At 44.5% G+C, this 20,546-nt stretch overlaps 1 protein-coding gene across 2 annotated transcripts in view; it reads left to right on the forward strand.

The window, feature by feature from the left end:
• Positions 1-20,546, forward strand: part of LOC137546789 (glutamyl-tRNA(Gln) amidotransferase subunit B, mitochondrial-like) — a 185,014-nt gene that overhangs the window by 11,376 nt on the left and 153,092 nt on the right. The window lies entirely within an intron of this gene.

Raw genomic sequence — 20,546 nt, forward strand, 5'->3', positions numbered from 1 at the left:
AGTGTTCTCCCCAGAATTGTTTTCCAGCCGAGTGGCATGAATAAGTAGCCGGGTGGGAAATTAAGGTCACGATGGGTGGTGAAAGAGAGTGATGTTGTCTGCTACTACTAGGTGAAAATGGACAGGGAGGCTCATGCTGGGGAGAAGAGTAGGTGGAACACGCTGGTTATTACCTGGTGAGGTAGTCATGCTAGGCACTGCTGATAGGGATAGAGGATTACACTAAGTGATGCTAATGGAGAAAAGCATCTTGCACTGAGCGGTGCTGTTTTGATGTGCAATCCGATAAAGTGCTGCCAAAGCCGGATTAATACCAGAAAGGGGCTGTAGACAGGGGGACTAATTTAGGCCCAAAACCACACATCCCCACAGACTGTTTTGTTATCTAATTCAGAAAGTCTCACAATAGTTTTGGCTGACATAGCAGTAGGAAACTTAAGGGGCCCATACAGTCAGCCGATTTTCTGGCCGATCGATCGATTGATAGTTTGCAAATCGGTTGGTCAATCGACCGTTCGATGGCCGATTTCGATCGATTTCGATGGATTTCCATTGAACTGGCAGGGTGGAAAATTTAGGTTGATCTGATGAGATTGCTTATCAGTTTGCATTGGCCTTAATGGAAATCTTATGGCAAAAAATGCCATCAGATCGAATTTCAATAGATTTCAAACTGAAATCTATTGGAATTCTATTCTGGTAAAAAATGTTCTAAAAACGCATCAGATAGATCATCAGATGCATTTCTTATCTATCTGCTGCCAATCTGACGAGTGTATGGGCACCTTTAGTGTAGACATGCTCGTTGATTGTCTATGCACTACAAAGGAAAATAAAAGTGCTTGGGGGTTTCTGCTGTGGCTTCTCCCCTTAAACAAAATCAAGCACTGGTAAGCAAACATACATACTGTATACAGAGGGGGTTGAGTAAGAAAAGTGAATACAAACTGAAGGGAAGAGAAATAGGTGTGAGTGTCTGGGAGGGAGATAGATTGTCTTTGAGGGACAAGAGAGTGTGTGTGAAGAGGAAAGGGGAAAGAAAAAAAGCGGGAGAAAGTGTGTGTGAGAGAGACAGAGGGAAATGTGTAAGAGGGAGAGTGACAAACAGACTGCAGAAAAGAAAATGTTTGTGAGTGCACAGCACACTGCAGGAAGTCTGCAGACTGATGTCCAGGACAGCTAGCTATGTAACGTCTCCGGCAGAACAGTGAAGGGAAGCAGTAGTGGCTGTAAAGTTGTTTAATACCTGTCTCTGTAGCACAGAGATGGCAGCTGACAGTCATCACAAGGATTCCCTTGCTGGGGTAGCATTACTGCTACCAGATAACCATCTGCCCTGCTGCTGCTCTCCCCGGCATGAACGAGCGCTGCTCCACGCTGTTCTCTATGTGCTGTGACCTCTGATCGGGTGAGGCTGGAGCACATGCTGGGAAATGTCCTGCATGATGGGAAGACAGGAGGAGGAGAGCCCGTCCTCTGCACTACTCAGGCAGATCAGTGACTCACCAGAGTGCACACAGCAAGCCAACATTCTCTCAGTTCTTTCTCTGCATGCTCCGACTCCTTCAAAGCTCCCGCGGTCTGGCTTGTAATGTCAGGAGCTGAGGAGGAGGGCGGAGATTGTCAGAGTGGCAGCGGGCCAGCTCAAATGGCACAGCTGCTGCGCACTGTACTGGATGAGTGTGGAGGACGGCAAATACGCTGCTGACAGGGAGCAGTGATCACAGCAGCTGGGCGGGGACTGAGATCAGCCAGGCGCTCCGCCCAGTTAAAAGGCTCTGGGGAGAACACTGGGGGAGGGATGACCACTAAACACCAGTGAACTGTATGGGGGGGAGGCATTAGACACCAGGTAACTGTATATGGAATGGAGGAGGGCCACTAGACACCAGGGAACTTTATAAGAGAAGGAGGTGGCCTCTAGACATTGAGGTTGGCCCATGACTCAGACTCTGTGTTCAATTTTCGGCCCACCTTGTATTCGAGTGGCTTCCTCCTGAGAGGAGACTGACCCACCCCTGAAAGGAAACAGGCAATAATTAAATAATTGAATTAATCAGGCCGCAGCCCATATAAGCTCCCCCTCCTCTATACCACACTCGTTTTTTGACTGTTTCCCTACACCCGAGGATTACAGGCTGTTAGGGACACTGAGGACAGGGAAAGCCTGTTGGCACCTGTTTAACTTTTAAAGAAAGTGTTCATCTTTATTCTTAAAATTAGATGTTCTATCCGGCTGTAGGGGAATCTTTCTTGTGTGACATTCTGGATAGCTAAAGTGTGGAGAGCTTTTCTGATTTAGCCGTTTGCCCTCTGAAACTTCTGTGGAACAGAGGAGGGCCCGGGAGCCGCTGCCTCCTATACATGTGTGTGTAGAGCGGATGTGTTTTCTGACCTGCTTGGCTACACAACGGCTCTCAGCTGAGCTGGGCATGCGAGCAGCGTCTTCCGCATTTTGCGCCCACCGAGGACGTCTTGACACTCAGCTCCTCCTCCTGATGTGACGCGGCGGCAGCCGATAGGTAGGACGGACTACCTATAGGAAGAGAGCGGTGTTTGCTGTCCTCGTGGTTTTCAGCATCTTCCATATTTGGAGACGGCGAGTGGTGGGGGCGTTGCAGCAGAGTGGGCGGTATTGCTCCAGCTGGAGTGGGAAACGCCCTGGCTTCTATTTCCACTGAGGGGGATTGGGGCAGCAGATAGGTTTGGCTGGCTGATGTCAGCAGTGGAGGCGGTGCTGTCAGGAGCAGGAAGTTTAAAGGTTCGATTATCATACACGCATGTGAAGCTGGAATAGACAGCATGGAGCAGGCTGAAGCTGTGCCAGAGGCTACCAAACAGACGGTGGATGCACCTGAGCAGGCAGTGAATGCTCCACAGGTACTGTGACTCCTCTCCTCTTCCCTCAGGCTAATTTAGCTTATGTTATCTTATGAGGCTTGTTTGTGTTTTTGCAGATGGTGAAGCACACTGATAAAAAGTGTAGGAAATGTGATGTTAATTTACCATCGGGGTATAAGAGATCTCAGTGTGTAGATTGCTTAGCTAAACAGTCCTCTACCACATCTACCCCTATTGATACAAATGCTACTAATACAGCCATGTTAGACCTTATAAATGCTATGAAGGTTGAACTGGCTACCACTTTTGCTGCATTAAGTTCTGCCCTTCCGGTTCCAGTACAGCCTGTGTCTGAACCACAGCAGCTATTCCCCATTAAGGACAGTCAGATCCCTGGTGTGTCAGGGATACCCTCTTTTCAGGATAGACAAACTCAATTACAATCATTTGATAGTGTGTTACCTGTCTTTCCATCTCAGTCTCTATCGCAGAGTTTACCACCTGCTCAGTTACCTAGAGGGGATTCTCAGATAGGTGGTATTGAGACTATATCTGAGGAGCAGGATGAGGAGTTCATGGAGGAGGGGGGGCCAGGGACTTTGATATATCTCCTGAGTCTGGTCCTTCTAGAACCTCACAGTACTTGTATAGTGCTGAGGATACTTTGGAATTGTTAAAGACCATTTATGACTCTGAAAAAATTCCTGAGACCGCACCAACAACCTCTGTGCAAGACGAGATTTATAGAGGGTTGGAGGGTCAGCCAACTAAATGCTTCCCTGTACATTCCACTATTAAGCACATTATCTCATCTCAATGGAAAGATCCGGAAAGGAAATTGGTTATTCCTAGGTCTTTCAAAAGGCGATTCACCTTTAAGGAGGAAGATCAGACTCCATGGGCCGAATGTCCAAGGCTTGACGCCCCTCTAGCTCAGTACTCCAGAGGGACTGACCTTTCATTTGAGGATATTGGCAATTTAAAAAATACGATGGATAAAAAGGCTGAAACTTTGTTGAAAAGGGCCTGGGATTCAGTTTCCTTTTCGTTTAAGCCAGTCATATCCTCAATCTGTTTGGCCAGAAACCTGGATAAGTGGATAACAGGTCTTAAAAAGCATCTGGTGGAGGGTACTCCTGGCCAGAAAATATTGTCTTCCTTGTCTGTGATAGTTAAAACGGTGGCTTTCTTGACAGATGCAGCCTCAGAAAGCCTCAGAGCTGCAGCTAAGACTGCGGCTTTGATCAATTCAGCCCGCAGAGCTATTTGGCTCAATACATGGGAAGGTGATCTGGGTTCCAAGCATAAATTATGTGCAATGGAGTTCCAGGGCATATTACTTTTTGGGAAGGATCTGGAAGCAGTGCTTGAGAGATCCTCAGATAAGGCCAAAAAATTTCCAGATAAGAAAAAGAAACCAGTGCGTAAGCCCTTTCAGAACAGGGGTCCTTACCAGAACAAAATAACCGGGGGGGAGAAACCAGAGTCAGTCCAGAAAATGGACCTATAACTCCAGTAAGGGAAGATCTTCCTCTTGTCCAACAAGTCAAGGAATCCCAGCACTCCCAAACCTGACAAGTGACAAAAAGCCTCTGGTCGGGGGAGACTTATTTCCTTTTTACCAGCTTGGGAAAGGATTACAACCAGCCAGTTCATACTAGACCTAATAAGGAATGGGTACAAACTGGAATTTCGGTCCCGACCTCCCCCCAGCAGACTTGTGACAGGGACCCCCAAGGACCCAGACAAGGCACAGGCCTTGCTAGACTCAGTGATGACTCTACTATTCCAAAATGTAATCCAAAGGGTACCAGTAGAAGACCACTTCAAAGGGCTTTACTCCAGGGTTTTCATCATCAAAAAACCCTCAGGAAAGTTTCGGATGATTTTAAATCTCTCTGAACCCTTACATTGTGGAGATACACTTTTGTAAGGAAAGCATCACCTTTGTCTGAAATCTGATATGGCCGGCGCCTTTATGGCGACTATCGAACTTGAAGACGCGTATCTGCATGTACCGATTCATCCTCGGTACCAAAAGTATCTAAGATTTGCAGTCCGGTTCGGCAACAGCGTTTGTCATTATCAGTACTGAGCTCTTCCTTTCGGAATATCCTCAGCCCCGAGGATATTCACGAAGATTGTAGCAGAGGCAGCGGCTTTCCTCCATCTCCACAATGTAAGTTTCTCACGTACCTAAACGACTTTTTATTTCTAATAGACTCTGTAGCTGACTTGCACAGGGATCTAGATTTTTCTGTTCAGGTCCTTTCGGACCTGGGGTGGCTGATAAGCAAGGAGAAGTCCAACTTGCTTCCAACCCAAAATTTAAATTTCCTAGGACTACTGTGGGACACAAATCAAGGAAAGGTTTTTCTTCCACAGGACAAGGCAGCAAAATTGCTGGTAAGATTGCAACAGTTCAGGTCAGAGCAGACAGTACAGATCAGAGAGGTGATGTCGCTACTAAGACTAATGACGTTCGCCATTCCAGTAGTAGAGTGGGCCCAGGCTCACTCTCGGACACTACAGACTTGGCTACTGAACACTTGGGACAACACACAGGCTTCGCTAGACAGACAGGTTACAGTTCCAGACTATGTGTTGGAATCCCTAACATGGTGGGAGAATCCTCACAGACTGCAGTTAGGTTGACAGTGGGTGCAGAGATCTCCCCTAAAGTTCTTCGCGGATGCCAGCAGTTGGGGCTGGGGGCTCACTGCCAAGAGCATCAGGCTCAGGGAAAATGGCCAATGGGAGTGCAGGTCAGGTCATCGAATTACAGGGGAGGTACCAGGGTACAGGATCTCAGAGGGTTAGCGTTAGAGGCGATCTCTTGGGCAGATAACAATTTGATCTCCCTCACAGCAGCTCACATTTAGTGCAAGCTGAACAGATGGGCAGACTCACTCAGCAGAGCACCAATAGAGTCAGAGTGGGAACTAAACCAGGAGGTGTTCAACTCTTTAGTTTAGAAATGGGGATTACCCATACTAGACCTGTTCGCAACACCAGCCAACACAAAGTTGACAGATTACTGCTCCCTTCATCCTGCCTCTCCATCCAACAGACTGGATGCGCTATCAGTATCATGGCCACAGGGACTTCTGTACGCCTTTCCCCCATTCAATCTAATTCCGAAAGTGCTCAGACGCATAGAAGCTTCGAAGTCTCAGGTAATGATCATAGCCCCTTGGTGGCCGAGGAGAGCATGGTTCCCCTTTGTACAGAGACTAACTGAGGGGTCCATGGCATCTAGGGTCCAGACCAGACCTTCTATTTCAGGGGAATCAAATCCACCTGAATCCAGACCAGTTCAGGCTGACGGAATGGATGCTGAGTGGCAAATCCTAAGGAGGCAGGGGTTTTCAGACAGTGATCGCAACCCTGATCAAATGTAGGAAGCCTAATACTAGACAAATCTACTGTAAAGTTTGGAATGTTTTTTGTTCCTGGAAACAAAGGAAGAAAGTGCGCTCTAATGGTTTATGTTACATTTTTGGAGTTTCTCCAGAATGGAGTAGAATTAGGTTTATCGGCCAGTATACTGCGAGTAGATTCATGTTCTAATTCATGTTAGAATTTTTTTTAAGTCGGGGACTAGGTCACAACCGTCTCCTTCAAAACTCGTGGCTCCTTGTAATTTGTCCAAAGTTCTCAACTTCCTAATGTCCAGTACCTTTGAACCTCTTGCTGAGGTATCTTTAAGAAATTTAACACTTAAAGTTGCATTCCTGGTAGCCATTACATCGGCCAGGAGAGTGAGTGATATCCAGGCCCTGTCCATCAAAGAAACGTATATGATCATCCACGATGATAAAATCGTTTTCAAACCTGACCTTTCCTATCTACCTAAAGTTGCATCCGCATTCCACAGGTGTCAGGAAATTGTTCTACCGTCTTTTTCAACAAATCCAAATAATGACAGAGAAGTGACATTAAGTACTTTGGATGTGCGTAGAGCAGTTCTGATATATTTAGAAAGAACTAAGTTGTGGCGGAAAATTTGTCAGTTGTTTGTAGCATACGCAGGCAAGCGTAAGGGACTACAGGTTTCTAAGAATTCGATATCCAGATGGATCAAGGATCTCATAACTCTAGTTTATAGAGTCAGGTTTGAAAACCCCGATTAGTGTTAACGCACACTCTACAAGATCTTTATCTACATCGTGGACAGAGAAGTCGGGCGCCTCACTCGAACAGATATGCAGAGCCCGGCTTGGTCTGGTCATACGACCTTTGTCAAGCACTACCGAGTGGAACTCCTGTCAAGCCAGGATCAAACATTGGGTCGCAAAGTGCTTCAAGCTGTGATCCCTCCCTGAGATAAGATTTCTCGCTGCTCTCAGGAGGAAGCCATCCTGAAGGACGATGAGAGACGGACCTGTCTACTTACCGGTAGTAGGGTTTTGATGAGTCCTTCAGGATGACTTCCGCAACCCACCTTTTACTAAAATTACTAGATGTTAATGTATGTTATGTATATGGGTGTAGTTTTCTCTTGTATGAAACTAGTGTGGTATGGAGGAGGGGGAGCTTATATGGGCTGGGGCCTGATTAATTCAATGATTTAATTATTGCCTGTTTCCTTTCAGGGGTGGATCAGTCTCCTCTCAGGAGGAAGCCATCCTGAAGGACTCGTCAAAACCCTACTACCGCTAAGTAGACTGGTCCTTCATGTCCCCATCTCTGGTTCCCTTTAAAAGACCCTTTTCTATATAGGGACATTATAATACCCTAAAATATAACTTTTAATAAAAAATACATAAAAATCAGTGCTATACTGTTTCAATAGTCTGAGTAGGCAGTTGTTTAGTACAGCCCTGGTTTTTATTGGATTTACTTATTTTTTTATTAAAAGTTATATTTTAGCATTCGTTGGTTAGAGGGATCCAATCAGCTTTTTTTTCCCTGCAGTTTGTCCTGGCTTCTAACAGCTTTAGGAGCTGCCAATTACCCCCTCCCCTTCCCTCTACACTTATTTATCCAGGGAAGGTGTGAATGTAATCAAGCGTGACTCCTCTAAATTGTTTGCCATACAGTGTTCTACTACCCCTCAATCTGCCCCACCGCAACCACCACCGCGGCTGATGAAAGATGCTCATTGCTACTGTTAATTATAGCAGTCCTTATCTGGTTGTTCTTTCTGCAGATGGCAGGCCACAGAAGTAGGGCAATAAAAACCTTTAACAAACATTTAAATGTAAAAAAAAGAGGTAGAACTGATTTTTTTTTTTTTAGTAATGAGCCACATTGTTAGCATGTATTTTTAATGTGCTTTTGAGATGCCCTGGGTGCTAAAAGTGGTGCTCCGGTCATTTTAACCTTGCCGTCCAAGGGAGAGTAGAGCTGCAATAATTTAAAAAGCAACTAAAGTGAGAGGTAAATGGAGGCTGCCATATTTATTTCCTTTTAAACAATACCAGTTGCCTGGCAGTGCTCCTGTTCTATTTGGCTGTAGTAGTGACTGAATCGCACCTGAAACAAGCATGCAGATAATCTTGTCAGATCTGACAATAAAGTCAGAAACAACTGATCTGCTGCTTGCCTGTTCAGTGTCTGTGGTTAAAAGTATTAGAGGCAGAGGATCAGCAGGGCAGCCAGGCAACTGGTATTGCTTAAAGGGATACTGTAGGGGGTCAGGGGATAATGAGTTGAACCTACCCGGGGCTTCTAATGGTCCCCCGCAGACATCCTGTGCCCGCACAGCCACTCACCGATGCTCCGGCCCCGCCTCCGGTTCACTTCTGGAATTTCAGACTTTAAAGTCAGAAAACCACTGCATCTGCGTTGCCGTGTCCTCGCTCCCTCTGATGTCACCAGGAGTGTATAGCACAAGCCCAGTATGGTCTGTGTCTGCGCAGTACACTCCTGGTGACATCAGCCGGAGCGAGGACACGGCAACACAGACGCAGTGGTTTTCTGACTTTAAAGTCAGAAATTTCAGAAGTGAACCGGAGGCGGGGCCGGAGCATTGGGGAGTGGCTGCGCAGGCACAGGATGTCTGCGGGGGACCATTAGAAGCCCCGGGTAAGTTCAACTCATTTTCCCCCGACCACCCTACAGTATTCCTTTAAAAGGAAATAAATATGGCAGCCTCCATATCCCTATCACGTCAGTTGTCCTTTAATTGCAGATCTGTTTTGGCTGAAAAATTAGTAGTTATTACCGTATTTTCGGACTATGACGCACTTTTTTTCCCCCAAAGTTGGGGTGAAAAAGCTGGTGCGTCTTATAGTCCGAATGTACAATGTTACAAGTGGAAAAGCACCTCTATTTCCTGCGATGCACGTGTCCGCATACAGGATGCTTACTTCTGCCCAGCTTTGCCTGCTCTGCCTCTTAAATGCTGCCGCCTGAATGCTGCAATCACCCTGGACTCTGACTGGCGATCCACTGCGGCGAACGGCGATCCCCCACTGTGCTGCTGCTGACCTGATGGTTTATAAGATGCTTAAAGGGGAACTGAAGAGAGAGGTATATGGAGGCTGTCATGTTTATTTCCTTTTAATCAATACCAGTTGCCTGGCAGCCCTGCTGGTCTATTTCTCTGCAGTAGTATCTGATTAAAACCAGAAACAAGCATGCAGCTAGTCTTGTCAGATCAGACTTATAAGTCTGAACCACTGAAACACCTGATCTGCTGCATGCTTGTTCAGGGGCTATGGCTAATAGTATTACAGGCAGAGTATCAGCAGGGCTGCCAGGCAACTGGTATTGTCTAAAAGGAAATAAACATGACAGCCTCCATATACCTCTCTCTTCAGTTCCCCTTTAAGAGAAGTCCTGCTGGCTCCCAAGGCATTTGCCAATCATCGCTAACAGCCGGTGCCCGGTAAAATCCTCCGACATGCAAGATACATATTTCCGCTTAGGAAGTGACTGCAGACGCGGCTGATTGGTCGCGCTAGTCGGGATGAAGGTACCGTGCCTGAACCAATCACAACCCTCCTTCCCTGACACCAATCAGGGAGGAAGGATTGTGATTGGTTCAGGAGCGGTACCTTCATCCCGCCCGCAGGACTAGCGCGACCAATCAGATGCGTCTGCAGTCACTTCCTAAGCGGAAGTATGTATCTTGCCTGTCGGAGGATTTTACTGGGCACCGGCTGTTAGCGATGATTGGCAAATGCCTTGCGAGCCAACAGGACTTCACTTAAGCATCTTATAAACCATCAGGTCAGCAGCAGCGGCACAGTGGGGGATCGCCGCAGTGGATCGTCAGTCAAAGAGTCCAGGGTGATCGCAGCATTCAGGCTGCAGCATTTAAGAGGCACAATGGGGGATCGCCGTTCGCCGCAGTGGATCGCCAGTCAGTCAGAGTCCAGGGTGATTGCAGCATTCAGGCGGCAGCATTTAAGAGGCACAATGGGGGATCGCCGTTCGCCGCAGTGGATCGCCAGTCAGTCAGAGTCCAGGGTGATTGCAGCATTCAGGCTGCAGCATTTAAGAGGCAGAGCAGGCAAAGCTGGGCATAAGTAAGCATCCTGTATGCGGACACATGCATCGCAGGAAATACAGAGGTGCAGACAGCCCTTCCCCACTCCCGGAGTCTGTGTTATGTCTCTCCCCATTCTGAACACTGGCTGGTACGAGTGGTGGAAGGAGACATACATGCTTCACCCCTGGTACATCAGGAGCTGGCAGCGAGTGTAGTGTGCCCCTCTGGAGTCTTCCTAATGGGTAAGCTGTTGATCTTGCACTTTTTTTTTTATTTGCAGCCATTTCTCTCTACAGCAACTTGTTTATTTACCTGTGGAGCACTAGCACAGTATATACTGTATATACACTACTCTATTTTTATTGTTACCTGCTGCTGATAGTGTCTGAAGCTCTACAGGACACTCCTGCACCATGGACGCACCAGGTTTATTTTATTTTTTTCCCTGATTTTTGCCCTCTAAACCTAGGTGCGTCTTATAGTACGGAGCGTCTTATAGTCCAAAAAATACGGTAATTAATTTCATTTATTATTTAAATCATTGGAATCTTGTTCTTTGCAAAGTGTTACATTTTATTTTCAGACAATGGGATATTATTTGGATAAAATGTTAAATATCCCTAGATTTGCCCTTTATATCTGAGCACACCATGTTTGCAGTTGAAAGCTAGTATATTTTGTGAGGTTTGGCACAGTTTTATGTGTCTACTGCAACATTTTCTTTTTTTCTGCGCTCTGTATAACTACCTGATCTGCTATCATTGTCACAGCTGCTGCCAGAAAAGAGAGATAACCACAGGCACTTTATTGTACTATCATTTATTACATTTTTTATGATAAAATAAGTCTAAGACCAATTTTCTTTTAGAGCAAGAAAGTCTCCGTTTCATATTAGCAATCACATATTCTCTGCTGTGTCACCTTTTGACAGAAAATCGTGGCCTGCATTAATATTTACTCAAAAGTAACCTTTCAAATCATGTTCTTCTTCTTTTTTAATATGAGGAGGCAGATCTGAAGTCACTCAGACACAGACAATGGTTTTAGTTAGAGGGTGAATTCACTTTATGTATGATCATTTACATTTTGTTTACATCATTCTGTGTTTACTTACACAACATTATAATTTAAACTTCAAATAAAATAGGTCTATTTAAAGACACTCTGTAACAAAATGTTCAGCCTTATTTCTTCTGACCTATAAGTTCCTATACCTGTTCTAATGTGGTCTGTCTTACTGCAGCCTTTCCTAGTTGCACAGTGGCTGTACTATCTGTTATATAATCTAATCTTCTTTCCTCTGACTTCCTTGTCGGGCTCAGGCACTCAGGCAGGAATGTGCTGGTCTGCATGTGATAGGATAGAAGCTATACACACCCTCTCCACGCCCCCTGCAGGCTCTGTGTGAGTCACAGACTGAGCTGTTCTCAGCCTATCACACTATGGTTAACAGCCTTGTCTTTTTGTTTGTAAACACTGCCTAAAACTGGAAATTACAAGCCAGGATTGCAGCAGGGAGTGGCAGAAACAGCAAGGGGCCCAGGAGAACATAATGAATAGAATGGTATGCTTTTTATTGTAAGAATCTTAGAGTACAGATTCTCTTTAAGAAACAAAACAAGGTGGCATGATTACCGGTATGTATGTTTTATGGCATGGTTCATATTATAATCACTATGGGCAGCACAGTGGTGTAGTGCATAGCACTCTCGGCTTGCAGAAATGGGTCCCAAGGTTGAATTCCAGCCAGGGCATTACCTGCATGGAGTTTGTATGTCCTCATCATGACTGTTTGAGTTTCCTTCAGGCACTTCAATTTCCTCCCACATCTTAAAAATTTACTGATAAGCTAAATGGCTTCTGCCTAAATTGGCCCTAGACTATGATGGCCATATGACTATGGTAGGGTTAGGTTGTGATCTCCTCTGAGGACTGTCAGTGAAATGACTATATAATCCGTAAAGCACTGTGGAAGATGTCAGCTTTATATAAATACTAAGAAATAATACGATGCTGTATCTGACCTCTTCTGCAGTGCTTAAGTGTGACAAAACGCATAGCTCTGCCCCTTCCCCAGAATAACCTCTATCTTACTACAGGTATCACTTAGAGAAAGGCCGCCATTTTCAGCAACGGGGCAGAGCTACGCCCAAGAACTCGGCTGATCTGGGACTCCAGTGAAAATTCTTACATCAGCATTAGCGTACTTCATGGTGTTTTAGTTACACCAGAGGTATGCTGTAAAATGGTATTCAATGGCGAAAACCACCTCTAAGCCAGGTGAACAGAAAGGCTTATTTATCCACCCCAGGATCATAGTAATTGAAACCTACATGCTGTTTATGTCCTGCTAACGTGTGACAGAACATAGATTCATAGATTGCACTTACCATGTTTCTATGGCTAGGTTTACAGGGAATCCGCAGCGCATCAGTTGCCAGCCAGATGTTTTGCCGATACCATGTAATGGCAATTCAGTCATTGCAGCACACAACACACTGCTGCAAGCATTTTCAGTGCACGGCAGATCAATTCCATGGAGAAAAGAACTAAATCTGCCTGGCAATGGATCCACTGGCTGAGCACATTCACTTTAAACCAGCCCTAATGCTGGGAATACACGTTTCGTTTTTGCCTTCGTTTTAGCCTGCGATTCGTTCAGTAAACGAATCGAGTGTTGAAAACGTATGTGAAAATAGTCATAATCTCATTATAGTTTCGATTAATAGACCCCAAAAACGAACGACTAGTGATCGAACATGTTTGATATTATCTCTCTTTATCCATCTAATCGAGCCATTGGTAGGCTTGATGGCTGTTCAGATCGATTATATATTCGTTTATGCCGTCCGTACCTGTACTACGTTTCGTTTCTTTGCAGCCTTCGATCAGTGGAAAAACGAAACCATCAGAATCGAAAAAAAAAACCCGAAACCGTGGGTGGTGATATTAACCGTAAGATTATTTCGGGATCGAAAAGGACAAAAGGCACAATTGAAACGAAGGTTTAAACGAAGGCAAAAACGAAACGTGTATTCCCAGCATTACTCTTCTTTTGCTATTTCCGCAGCTAACACTGAAGACTTAATTGTCAGACAGCTGATACCTCCCAGCAGGGATCTGGAGCCATGTTAGTTGGCTTCTGATACAGCGATCACTATAATCACATGAACAGTTCCCTGACATGATCTCCATAACCTCTGCAAGTGCTGTACCTGCTGTATCTGGTGCTGGAGGCTAATCTGACAGCTGATCTCTCCATTCAATGCATGTGTAATCCTAACCCTCAAAATGTGCAGCCGCCATCCAAACCCTACTCCATAACATATGTAGTGATCTATTTCCCTTGCCCAGTAATATGAGCTTTCACCATTCTCTTCCCAACTAACATGACCCTTTGTGGCCTCTATATGTTCCATGATCCCCAAATTCAGGGTAGCTTAGCAGTGCTGTTAGTGCCTTATACCTTCTTCATTGCCATGTCCGACCCTACCTTCCTGCTTTAGTCACCATCCTAAACAAATGTCTTAAGTCCCTTTCTGTTTCCCTGCAATGCAAATGTTAAAAACTAGAGTTGTTATCTATGCAAATGAGCTTGTTGAACCTGAAAAATAAATACAAAGCAAAACCCTTTAACCTGACTGAGAAAAGGCTGCTGATAGCATTTTAGTGCTGAAAATTCAAAGGTCGTAACTTCTGTTTCCAGCTAAATGAAGTAGACTTTCCATCAGACTGTGATTGTTGCTATTTTGGATTCTATCTTAAAAATGCAGCGCTTAACATAAAATACAAATATGATACTCTGTTCTATTTTACCATTACTAACAAACAATTATTTATATCATACGTTTATTTTAAGGTCAAGTATGCTTTAATAACACAATATTAAAATATGCTAAAAGAAAATCTTGGTGTAGGTGCACATTGTTTGTCTATAACCACTTATTGTAATTTTAATTTAAAAACAATATGCAGTGCATGTTTGATATGAAAGCATCACTGGCGACCCAGTTGAGTATGTTGTTTACACGCATGTCTAGATTTTTCTATTTATTGCACAATAATGGCTCCATAACTTTCTTTAGCCTGCCCTACCCATTATCTCTCTTGTATGGCTGCAATTTGTTTTTGTGTTTACAAAGTGTTCCTGCCAACACTAAAAGATAAAGGAAATGTAGCATGACATGTTATTCATGAAAATGCATCTGCAATGCACATCTGTGCTTATCTTGTAATGCATAAACGGTACTTTGTTTTTATGAAGCACATTCTCCAGTACATTTCAGCACATGCCAAGCGTTGCAACTGTCATGATTTCAGCAAGATACATATGGGACATCTATAGAAACTGGTATAACCAAGAGCAAATTCATGTACTGGAATACAAAGGGTCGCTGGTGCAAGAGCTTCCATCATTTTTTTGTGTGGGCGAATAAGAAGGTGTGTAAGGCAATATTGATAGTCAGTGAAATGCAAACGTTCCAAGCTGATGCAGGATTATGCTAATTCTGTATGCAGCTTAAAAATGAACCAATCAAATCCTGCCAAAGTGACATTTGATCCATTTTCAAGCGGCATACATTTTCATACAGAATTTGCATATTCCTGCATTAAAGGGACTCCGAGCTCCTCTCATGGGTATGCCTTTAAAGAGACTCCGACCAGTACTGCAATGTACTTAAAGATACAATACAATAACATTTCTATAGCGCTTTTCTCCCATAGGACTCAAAGCGCTTAGGCTCTCTCAGATTCAGTAATTGGTAGTAGGATGAAGTATTTACACAACAAAAGTTATAATTCTGCAAATGCCAAGCTGAACAGGTGGGTTTTCAGTCTGGATTTAAACACGACCAGGGATGGAGCTGTCCTGATCTGTTGAGGTAGGGAGTTCCAAAACGTAGGGGCAGCATAACAGAAGGCTCTGGGACCAAAAGTTTCCAAGTGGACTCTGGGTATGAATAGATTATTAGAACCTGTGGATCTGAGAATGCGGGGATTGCTACGCAGCTGCAACATATCTTTCATGTATCCAGGGCCCAGATTATTCAGGGATTTAAATGTCAGTAGGCCGATCTTGAATAGGACCCTCCATTCTATAGGTAACCAGTGAAGGGAGTGCAGGACTGGCATTATGTGGCAGTGACGGGGTTGGTTGGTTAGCAGTCTGGCAGTAGTATTCTGTATCAGCTGTAGGCGGTACAAGACCTTTTTGGGAAGGCCAGTGTAGAGAGCAATTACAGTAGTCCAGTCGGGATGTGATGAAGGCATGGACTAAGGTTGACAGATCTTCTGGGGGGATAAGGTGCTTGATTTTTGCAATGCTCTTCAGGTGAAAATAGGATGATTTCACCACAGCAGAGATTTGAGTTCTGAAGTTTAAATTCCCATCAATTAGAACTCCCAGGCTACGCACATGATCAGAGCTGCGTAGATCCGTGCCTCCTATTCCTATTGATAAAGACTGCAAGTTAAGTTGTTTTGTTATCATGCTCTGCCCTCCAATCAGAAGGACTTCAGTTTTGTCTGCATTTAGTTTCAGCCAGTTGTCATTCATCCATTGCTGTAGTTCACGTAAGCAGGCGTTTATAGTTAGAGTTGGGTCTGTCACACCAGGCTTGAAGGAAAGATATAGTTGGGTGTCGTCTGCATAGCAGTGCTATGTCAGGCCATGTTTTTGGATTAGTTTTCCAAGCGGTAACATGTAAATCGTGAAAAGCAGGGGAGAGAGGATTGAGCCCTGGGGCACCCCATACTTAAGTGATACAGGGGATGGACAGGAAAGGCCCCATAGACACTTTATGGGTTCTGCCACTCAAGAAGGATTGGAACCACTGAAGAACTATGCCATCAATGCCGCAGTATTCCTGTAGCCTGTTTATCAAGATGTCATGGTCAACTGTATCAAAGGCTGCAGAAAGGTCTAGCAGTATGAGGATCGAGCACTCTCCTCTGTCTCTTGCCATGAGCAGGTGGTTGCATATTTGGATGAGGGCAGTTTCAGTGCTGTGGTGTTTCCTGAAGTCAGACTGGAATGGGTCATAACTGTTGTTTTGTAGGATTTTGGCTTCTAGCTGGAGGTAAACAGCTTTTTCAATTAGCTTGCCCAGAAAGGGGGAGGTTAGAGACAGGTCTGTAGCTGGTCATTGCCTCTGGGTCCAGGGAGGGTTTTTTGAGGAGAGGCCTGATGATTGCTTCCTTCAGTAAAGCAGGAAATATCCCTGATTGTAAGGAACAGTTAACAATTTTGAGGAATACCGGTACGAACAGGTCGGGGCAGTTCAACATAAACTGTGTTGGGCCAGGATCCAGGTCACAGGTAGTTAGGCGGAGGTGAAGGAGGATGCTTGATGTGACTTCTTCATCAATTTCTTTGAAGTTTGACCAAGGTGTTGTCTCTGCTAATGCTGCATTACGTTGTCTGCTAAAGATGCATACCTTTCTGTAGCTTGTGCTCTCCTCTGTCATTTGATGCCTGAATCACCGTTCTACACCAAATAGTTTTCGTTTGATTTCAATTTAAAAATTGCGGCTGCCATCTTGGCTATGTTATAACTTCCGGGTCACCCCTGTCTTCTCTGTTAGAGAAGTGCATCACTGAATGAAGCAGGAAGAGGAAGTGACGCATGACCATTGCAAGAGGATCCTCCAGAGAGGTCATAGCCCGACTTTGTTGGAAGTCGTCTGGCTTAAAGCGGACCCAAACCAAACATTTTTTTAATTCAGAATATTTATTTGCACCACTCTGACACATACAAAGATAAATAAACACTTCTTCAAGCCTATGAGCATTTCAGTGCATACTTTTCACCCTTCTCTTTTCATTACTAGGATTATACAGGTGGCAGCCATTAGCAATTCCTCCTTTGCTGGAGACCATCTACTAAACCAGTTTTCCGGATTCTGTCTGGGAATATGAAAGGAAGGGAGGGGTTCCTTCAATAAATTTAAAATATTTTATAGTTGTCATCATGCAGCCGAAAAAAGGCTGCTATTTATTATTATAATTTAGAACATTTTATTTCTGAAATCTTGTATTTTTAATTTGGGTCCACTTTAAAGGCATACCCATAAGAGGTGCTCGGAGTCCCTTTAAAGGGAACCAGAGATGAACGATTCACACAAAATAAACAGTCTTACAAGCTATCAGTTGATAGCTTGTAAAGAATAAATGCTCTACCTGATAATTTCACCACTCTGGTGTGCCTTTTTGAGTGTTTTTTTTATCCAGTATTGCTCCAGGAAATATCCAATATGGCCGCCGGCTCATATCCCTTCTGCTTCTGGGGTATGAGTTGTTCTGGATGTGCTGTCTAGGCTATATGAGACTATAGACAAGCAGGGCTGCTGCAGCCTTTCATCTGTCTGCTTTCAACTTGATTATTCTGGTATGCTGTGTGGCTGCCTGTAGGAAGTGTCTCTCATAGAAATGAAACTGCATACAGTAGATAATGACTGGCTGCACACTGCACACAGATACACTGTCTGTTTCAGAGCTTCCTTCTCGGCAGCAGCAGCCCCTCCCATGTCAACAGCTCTGAGTAGGAAATCTGAGCTAGGAGGGGGCAGACTTGGGCTTGAAAAGACTCCACAGAAGAGTGACTCAGCTATAATGATTTCAGGTCAAACCTCGACTGAATCAGTCGGTGGATTCTTATCACAGTTGATAACAGATTAGACTGAGAAGAATAAAACTAAAAGCAGGGTAGGTGTTTACTGTCATGTTCCCACTGATAAATGTAATAAAATACATGAGGGTGCTTCGTCTCTGGTTCTCTTTAAGACATTTCATTGGCATTCCCTACAATCCGCAATAAAAAGCTCCCCTTTATGATGTCCTCCCTCTTAATTTTAGCAACCTCATTTATAGCACCCAAGTTCTTGCAAGAAATGGTGTCACAGACAGTTTTTATTAATAGCCTCATATTTAGTGCATTTCCACCCCACCACCACCACATGCTTACTATTCTCCCCTATGCAGTGCTACCCATGTAATACCCCCTTATAGTAGCCTTTATGCTGTGCCCCTATATAATGTCTTTATTGTCCCATTAAAGCATTCCCTAATAGCTTGGTGGTTCCCCTTCTCATGCACATACTGGCATTCCAAGCCTGCTAAGCTAGTAGGATCTCACCTCTCCATTTTCCCATTGCTCCACTTCCCTGCACCCCAGCTGACCACTTCTGACTCATGTATTGAGTCACTGGGACCTGGTGCACTTAGTTGGCAGAGTTTTTCTGCAGTATGGGCAACAGGAGCGTAGAGATCATGGAATGGGAGAGACGTGAGATAATGCTAACCACAATAAGCTCAGCACTGCTTCTGACTGCCAATCTCTACATGGAGATAAGGGGGTATTGGACTTCATTGAGATATTTCCTGATTAAACCTTAATTGATTCTTGTAGGGATTGAGTGCAGGTACATGCCAACATGTGCTCTTACTCATTAATTGTTGAGATGGTAGGTCTATGTCCTATGTGCTTAGATGAAGGATCAGAAGATGTAAAGGTGGCCATACACTGGCCCGATTCGCGGCCGTTTCGACAGCAGATTCGATCCTGGGATCGAATCTGCTGCCAATCATTCGCGCTAAACACACCCGCCGATCCGATTTCCTCCCGAAATCGGATCGGTCCGTCGATTGCGCCGTGCGGGAAATTACCTTCGATCGCCCGCGGGTAGGGTGCGCGTCGCTAGCGGCGGCCGATCCGATCAGGTATACATTACCTGACGCTGGCTCCCGGGCGTCTTCTCCGCGCTGCACCGCTCTGTTCCGGCTTCATCCCGGCACTTTCTGTGTCACTGCAGTGACCAGGAAGTTCAAATAGAGGGCGCTCTATTTGAACTTCCTGGTCACGGAGTGACACAGGAAGCGCCGGGATGGAGCCGGAACAGAGCGGTGCGGTGCAGCGTGGAGAAGACGCCCGGAAGCCAGCTTCAGGTAATGTATACGGGGGGGGGCACAGGAGGCAGGAGCAGCTCAACAGATTGTGATCGGTTTCAGGCTGAAATCCATCCATTCACAATCTGTTTGCAGTAAAGGCAGCCATACGATCCCTCTCTGATCAGATTCGATCAGATAGGGATCTGTCAGCTGGTCGATCTAATGGCAAATCGACCAGTGTATGGCTACCTTAAGTCTACGGGACAAAAAGCCATTTACTTATGTGAACATTCCTTGAAGTCCATATTGTTTTTCTTTTAATATCTTAGCCAAGTCTGGTTGGTTAGTTAATTACTCTATTCCGAATTTCATATTCTTCAACCATTTTATTTGTCTGTCGTGGTTTACAACTATCAGAACATTAGTTTATAACAGCTCTTGTGAGTGTCAGCAGCAGCACACAATAGATCCAGCATTCCTTGGAGATTGTTTCTTCAAAGTATTTAATCTCTACAAAGTTCACGTCTCTCAGTTTGTCTCGCTGAAATTTCCATTGACAAATGGGTCTGCATCTCGATCGGAGAGTCTGTCTGGCTCTACCTAAGTAATTTTCTTTCCAGAAATGCTATTCAGCCACTGAAGGAGCAGCTGGGTGGTCAAATAAAAAAAACACTGTGTACTATTAGAAAACTGTCTGCTTGAACGGCCCAAAATAGCCTGGATCAAATCACGGTCTTTTCTTGCATTTATAGATTTAGACTGGCAAACAGAGAGCCCGGAAACATTCAGTAATCATATGAGTACGTTACTGAATCTTTAAAAGAACATCCTGAAAAATCTTTTCAGGATAATTCAACTACATGACTACATGATATAAATTATTATTCACCAATATCTCTTGGCAACTTTGACTAAAAACATGTAAGTTCCTGCCACTGACTTGTTTTAAATCTCAGATATAATTTTGTGTACAAAGATAATAGTTTATTGAGGTTTTGTACTACGTAAAGGAGAACTGATGTGAGAGAGATATTGAGGCTGCCATATTTATTTCCTTTTAAACAATTCCAGTTGCATGGCTGCCCCTCTGATCCTCTGCCTCTAATACATTTAGCCATAGACCCTGAACAAGCATGCAGCAGAGCAGGTGTTTCTGACATTATTGTCAGATCTGACAGATTAGCTGAATGCTTGTTTCTGAGTTGTTTCAGACACTTCTGCAGCCAAATAGACCAACAGGGCTGCTAGGCAACTGGTATTGTTTTAAAGTAAATAAATATGGCAGCCTCCATATACTTCTCACTTCAGTTGTCCTTTAAATATGTATCCGAGTCTGGAATAAAATACCAGCTTTTTGTTCTATACACTGAATAAAGA

Source organism: Hyperolius riggenbachi, chromosome 1 (assembly GCF_040937935.1).
Source record: "Hyperolius riggenbachi isolate aHypRig1 chromosome 1, aHypRig1.pri, whole genome shotgun sequence".
Lineage (NCBI taxonomy): Eukaryota > Metazoa > Chordata > Amphibia > Anura > Hyperoliidae > Hyperolius > Hyperolius riggenbachi.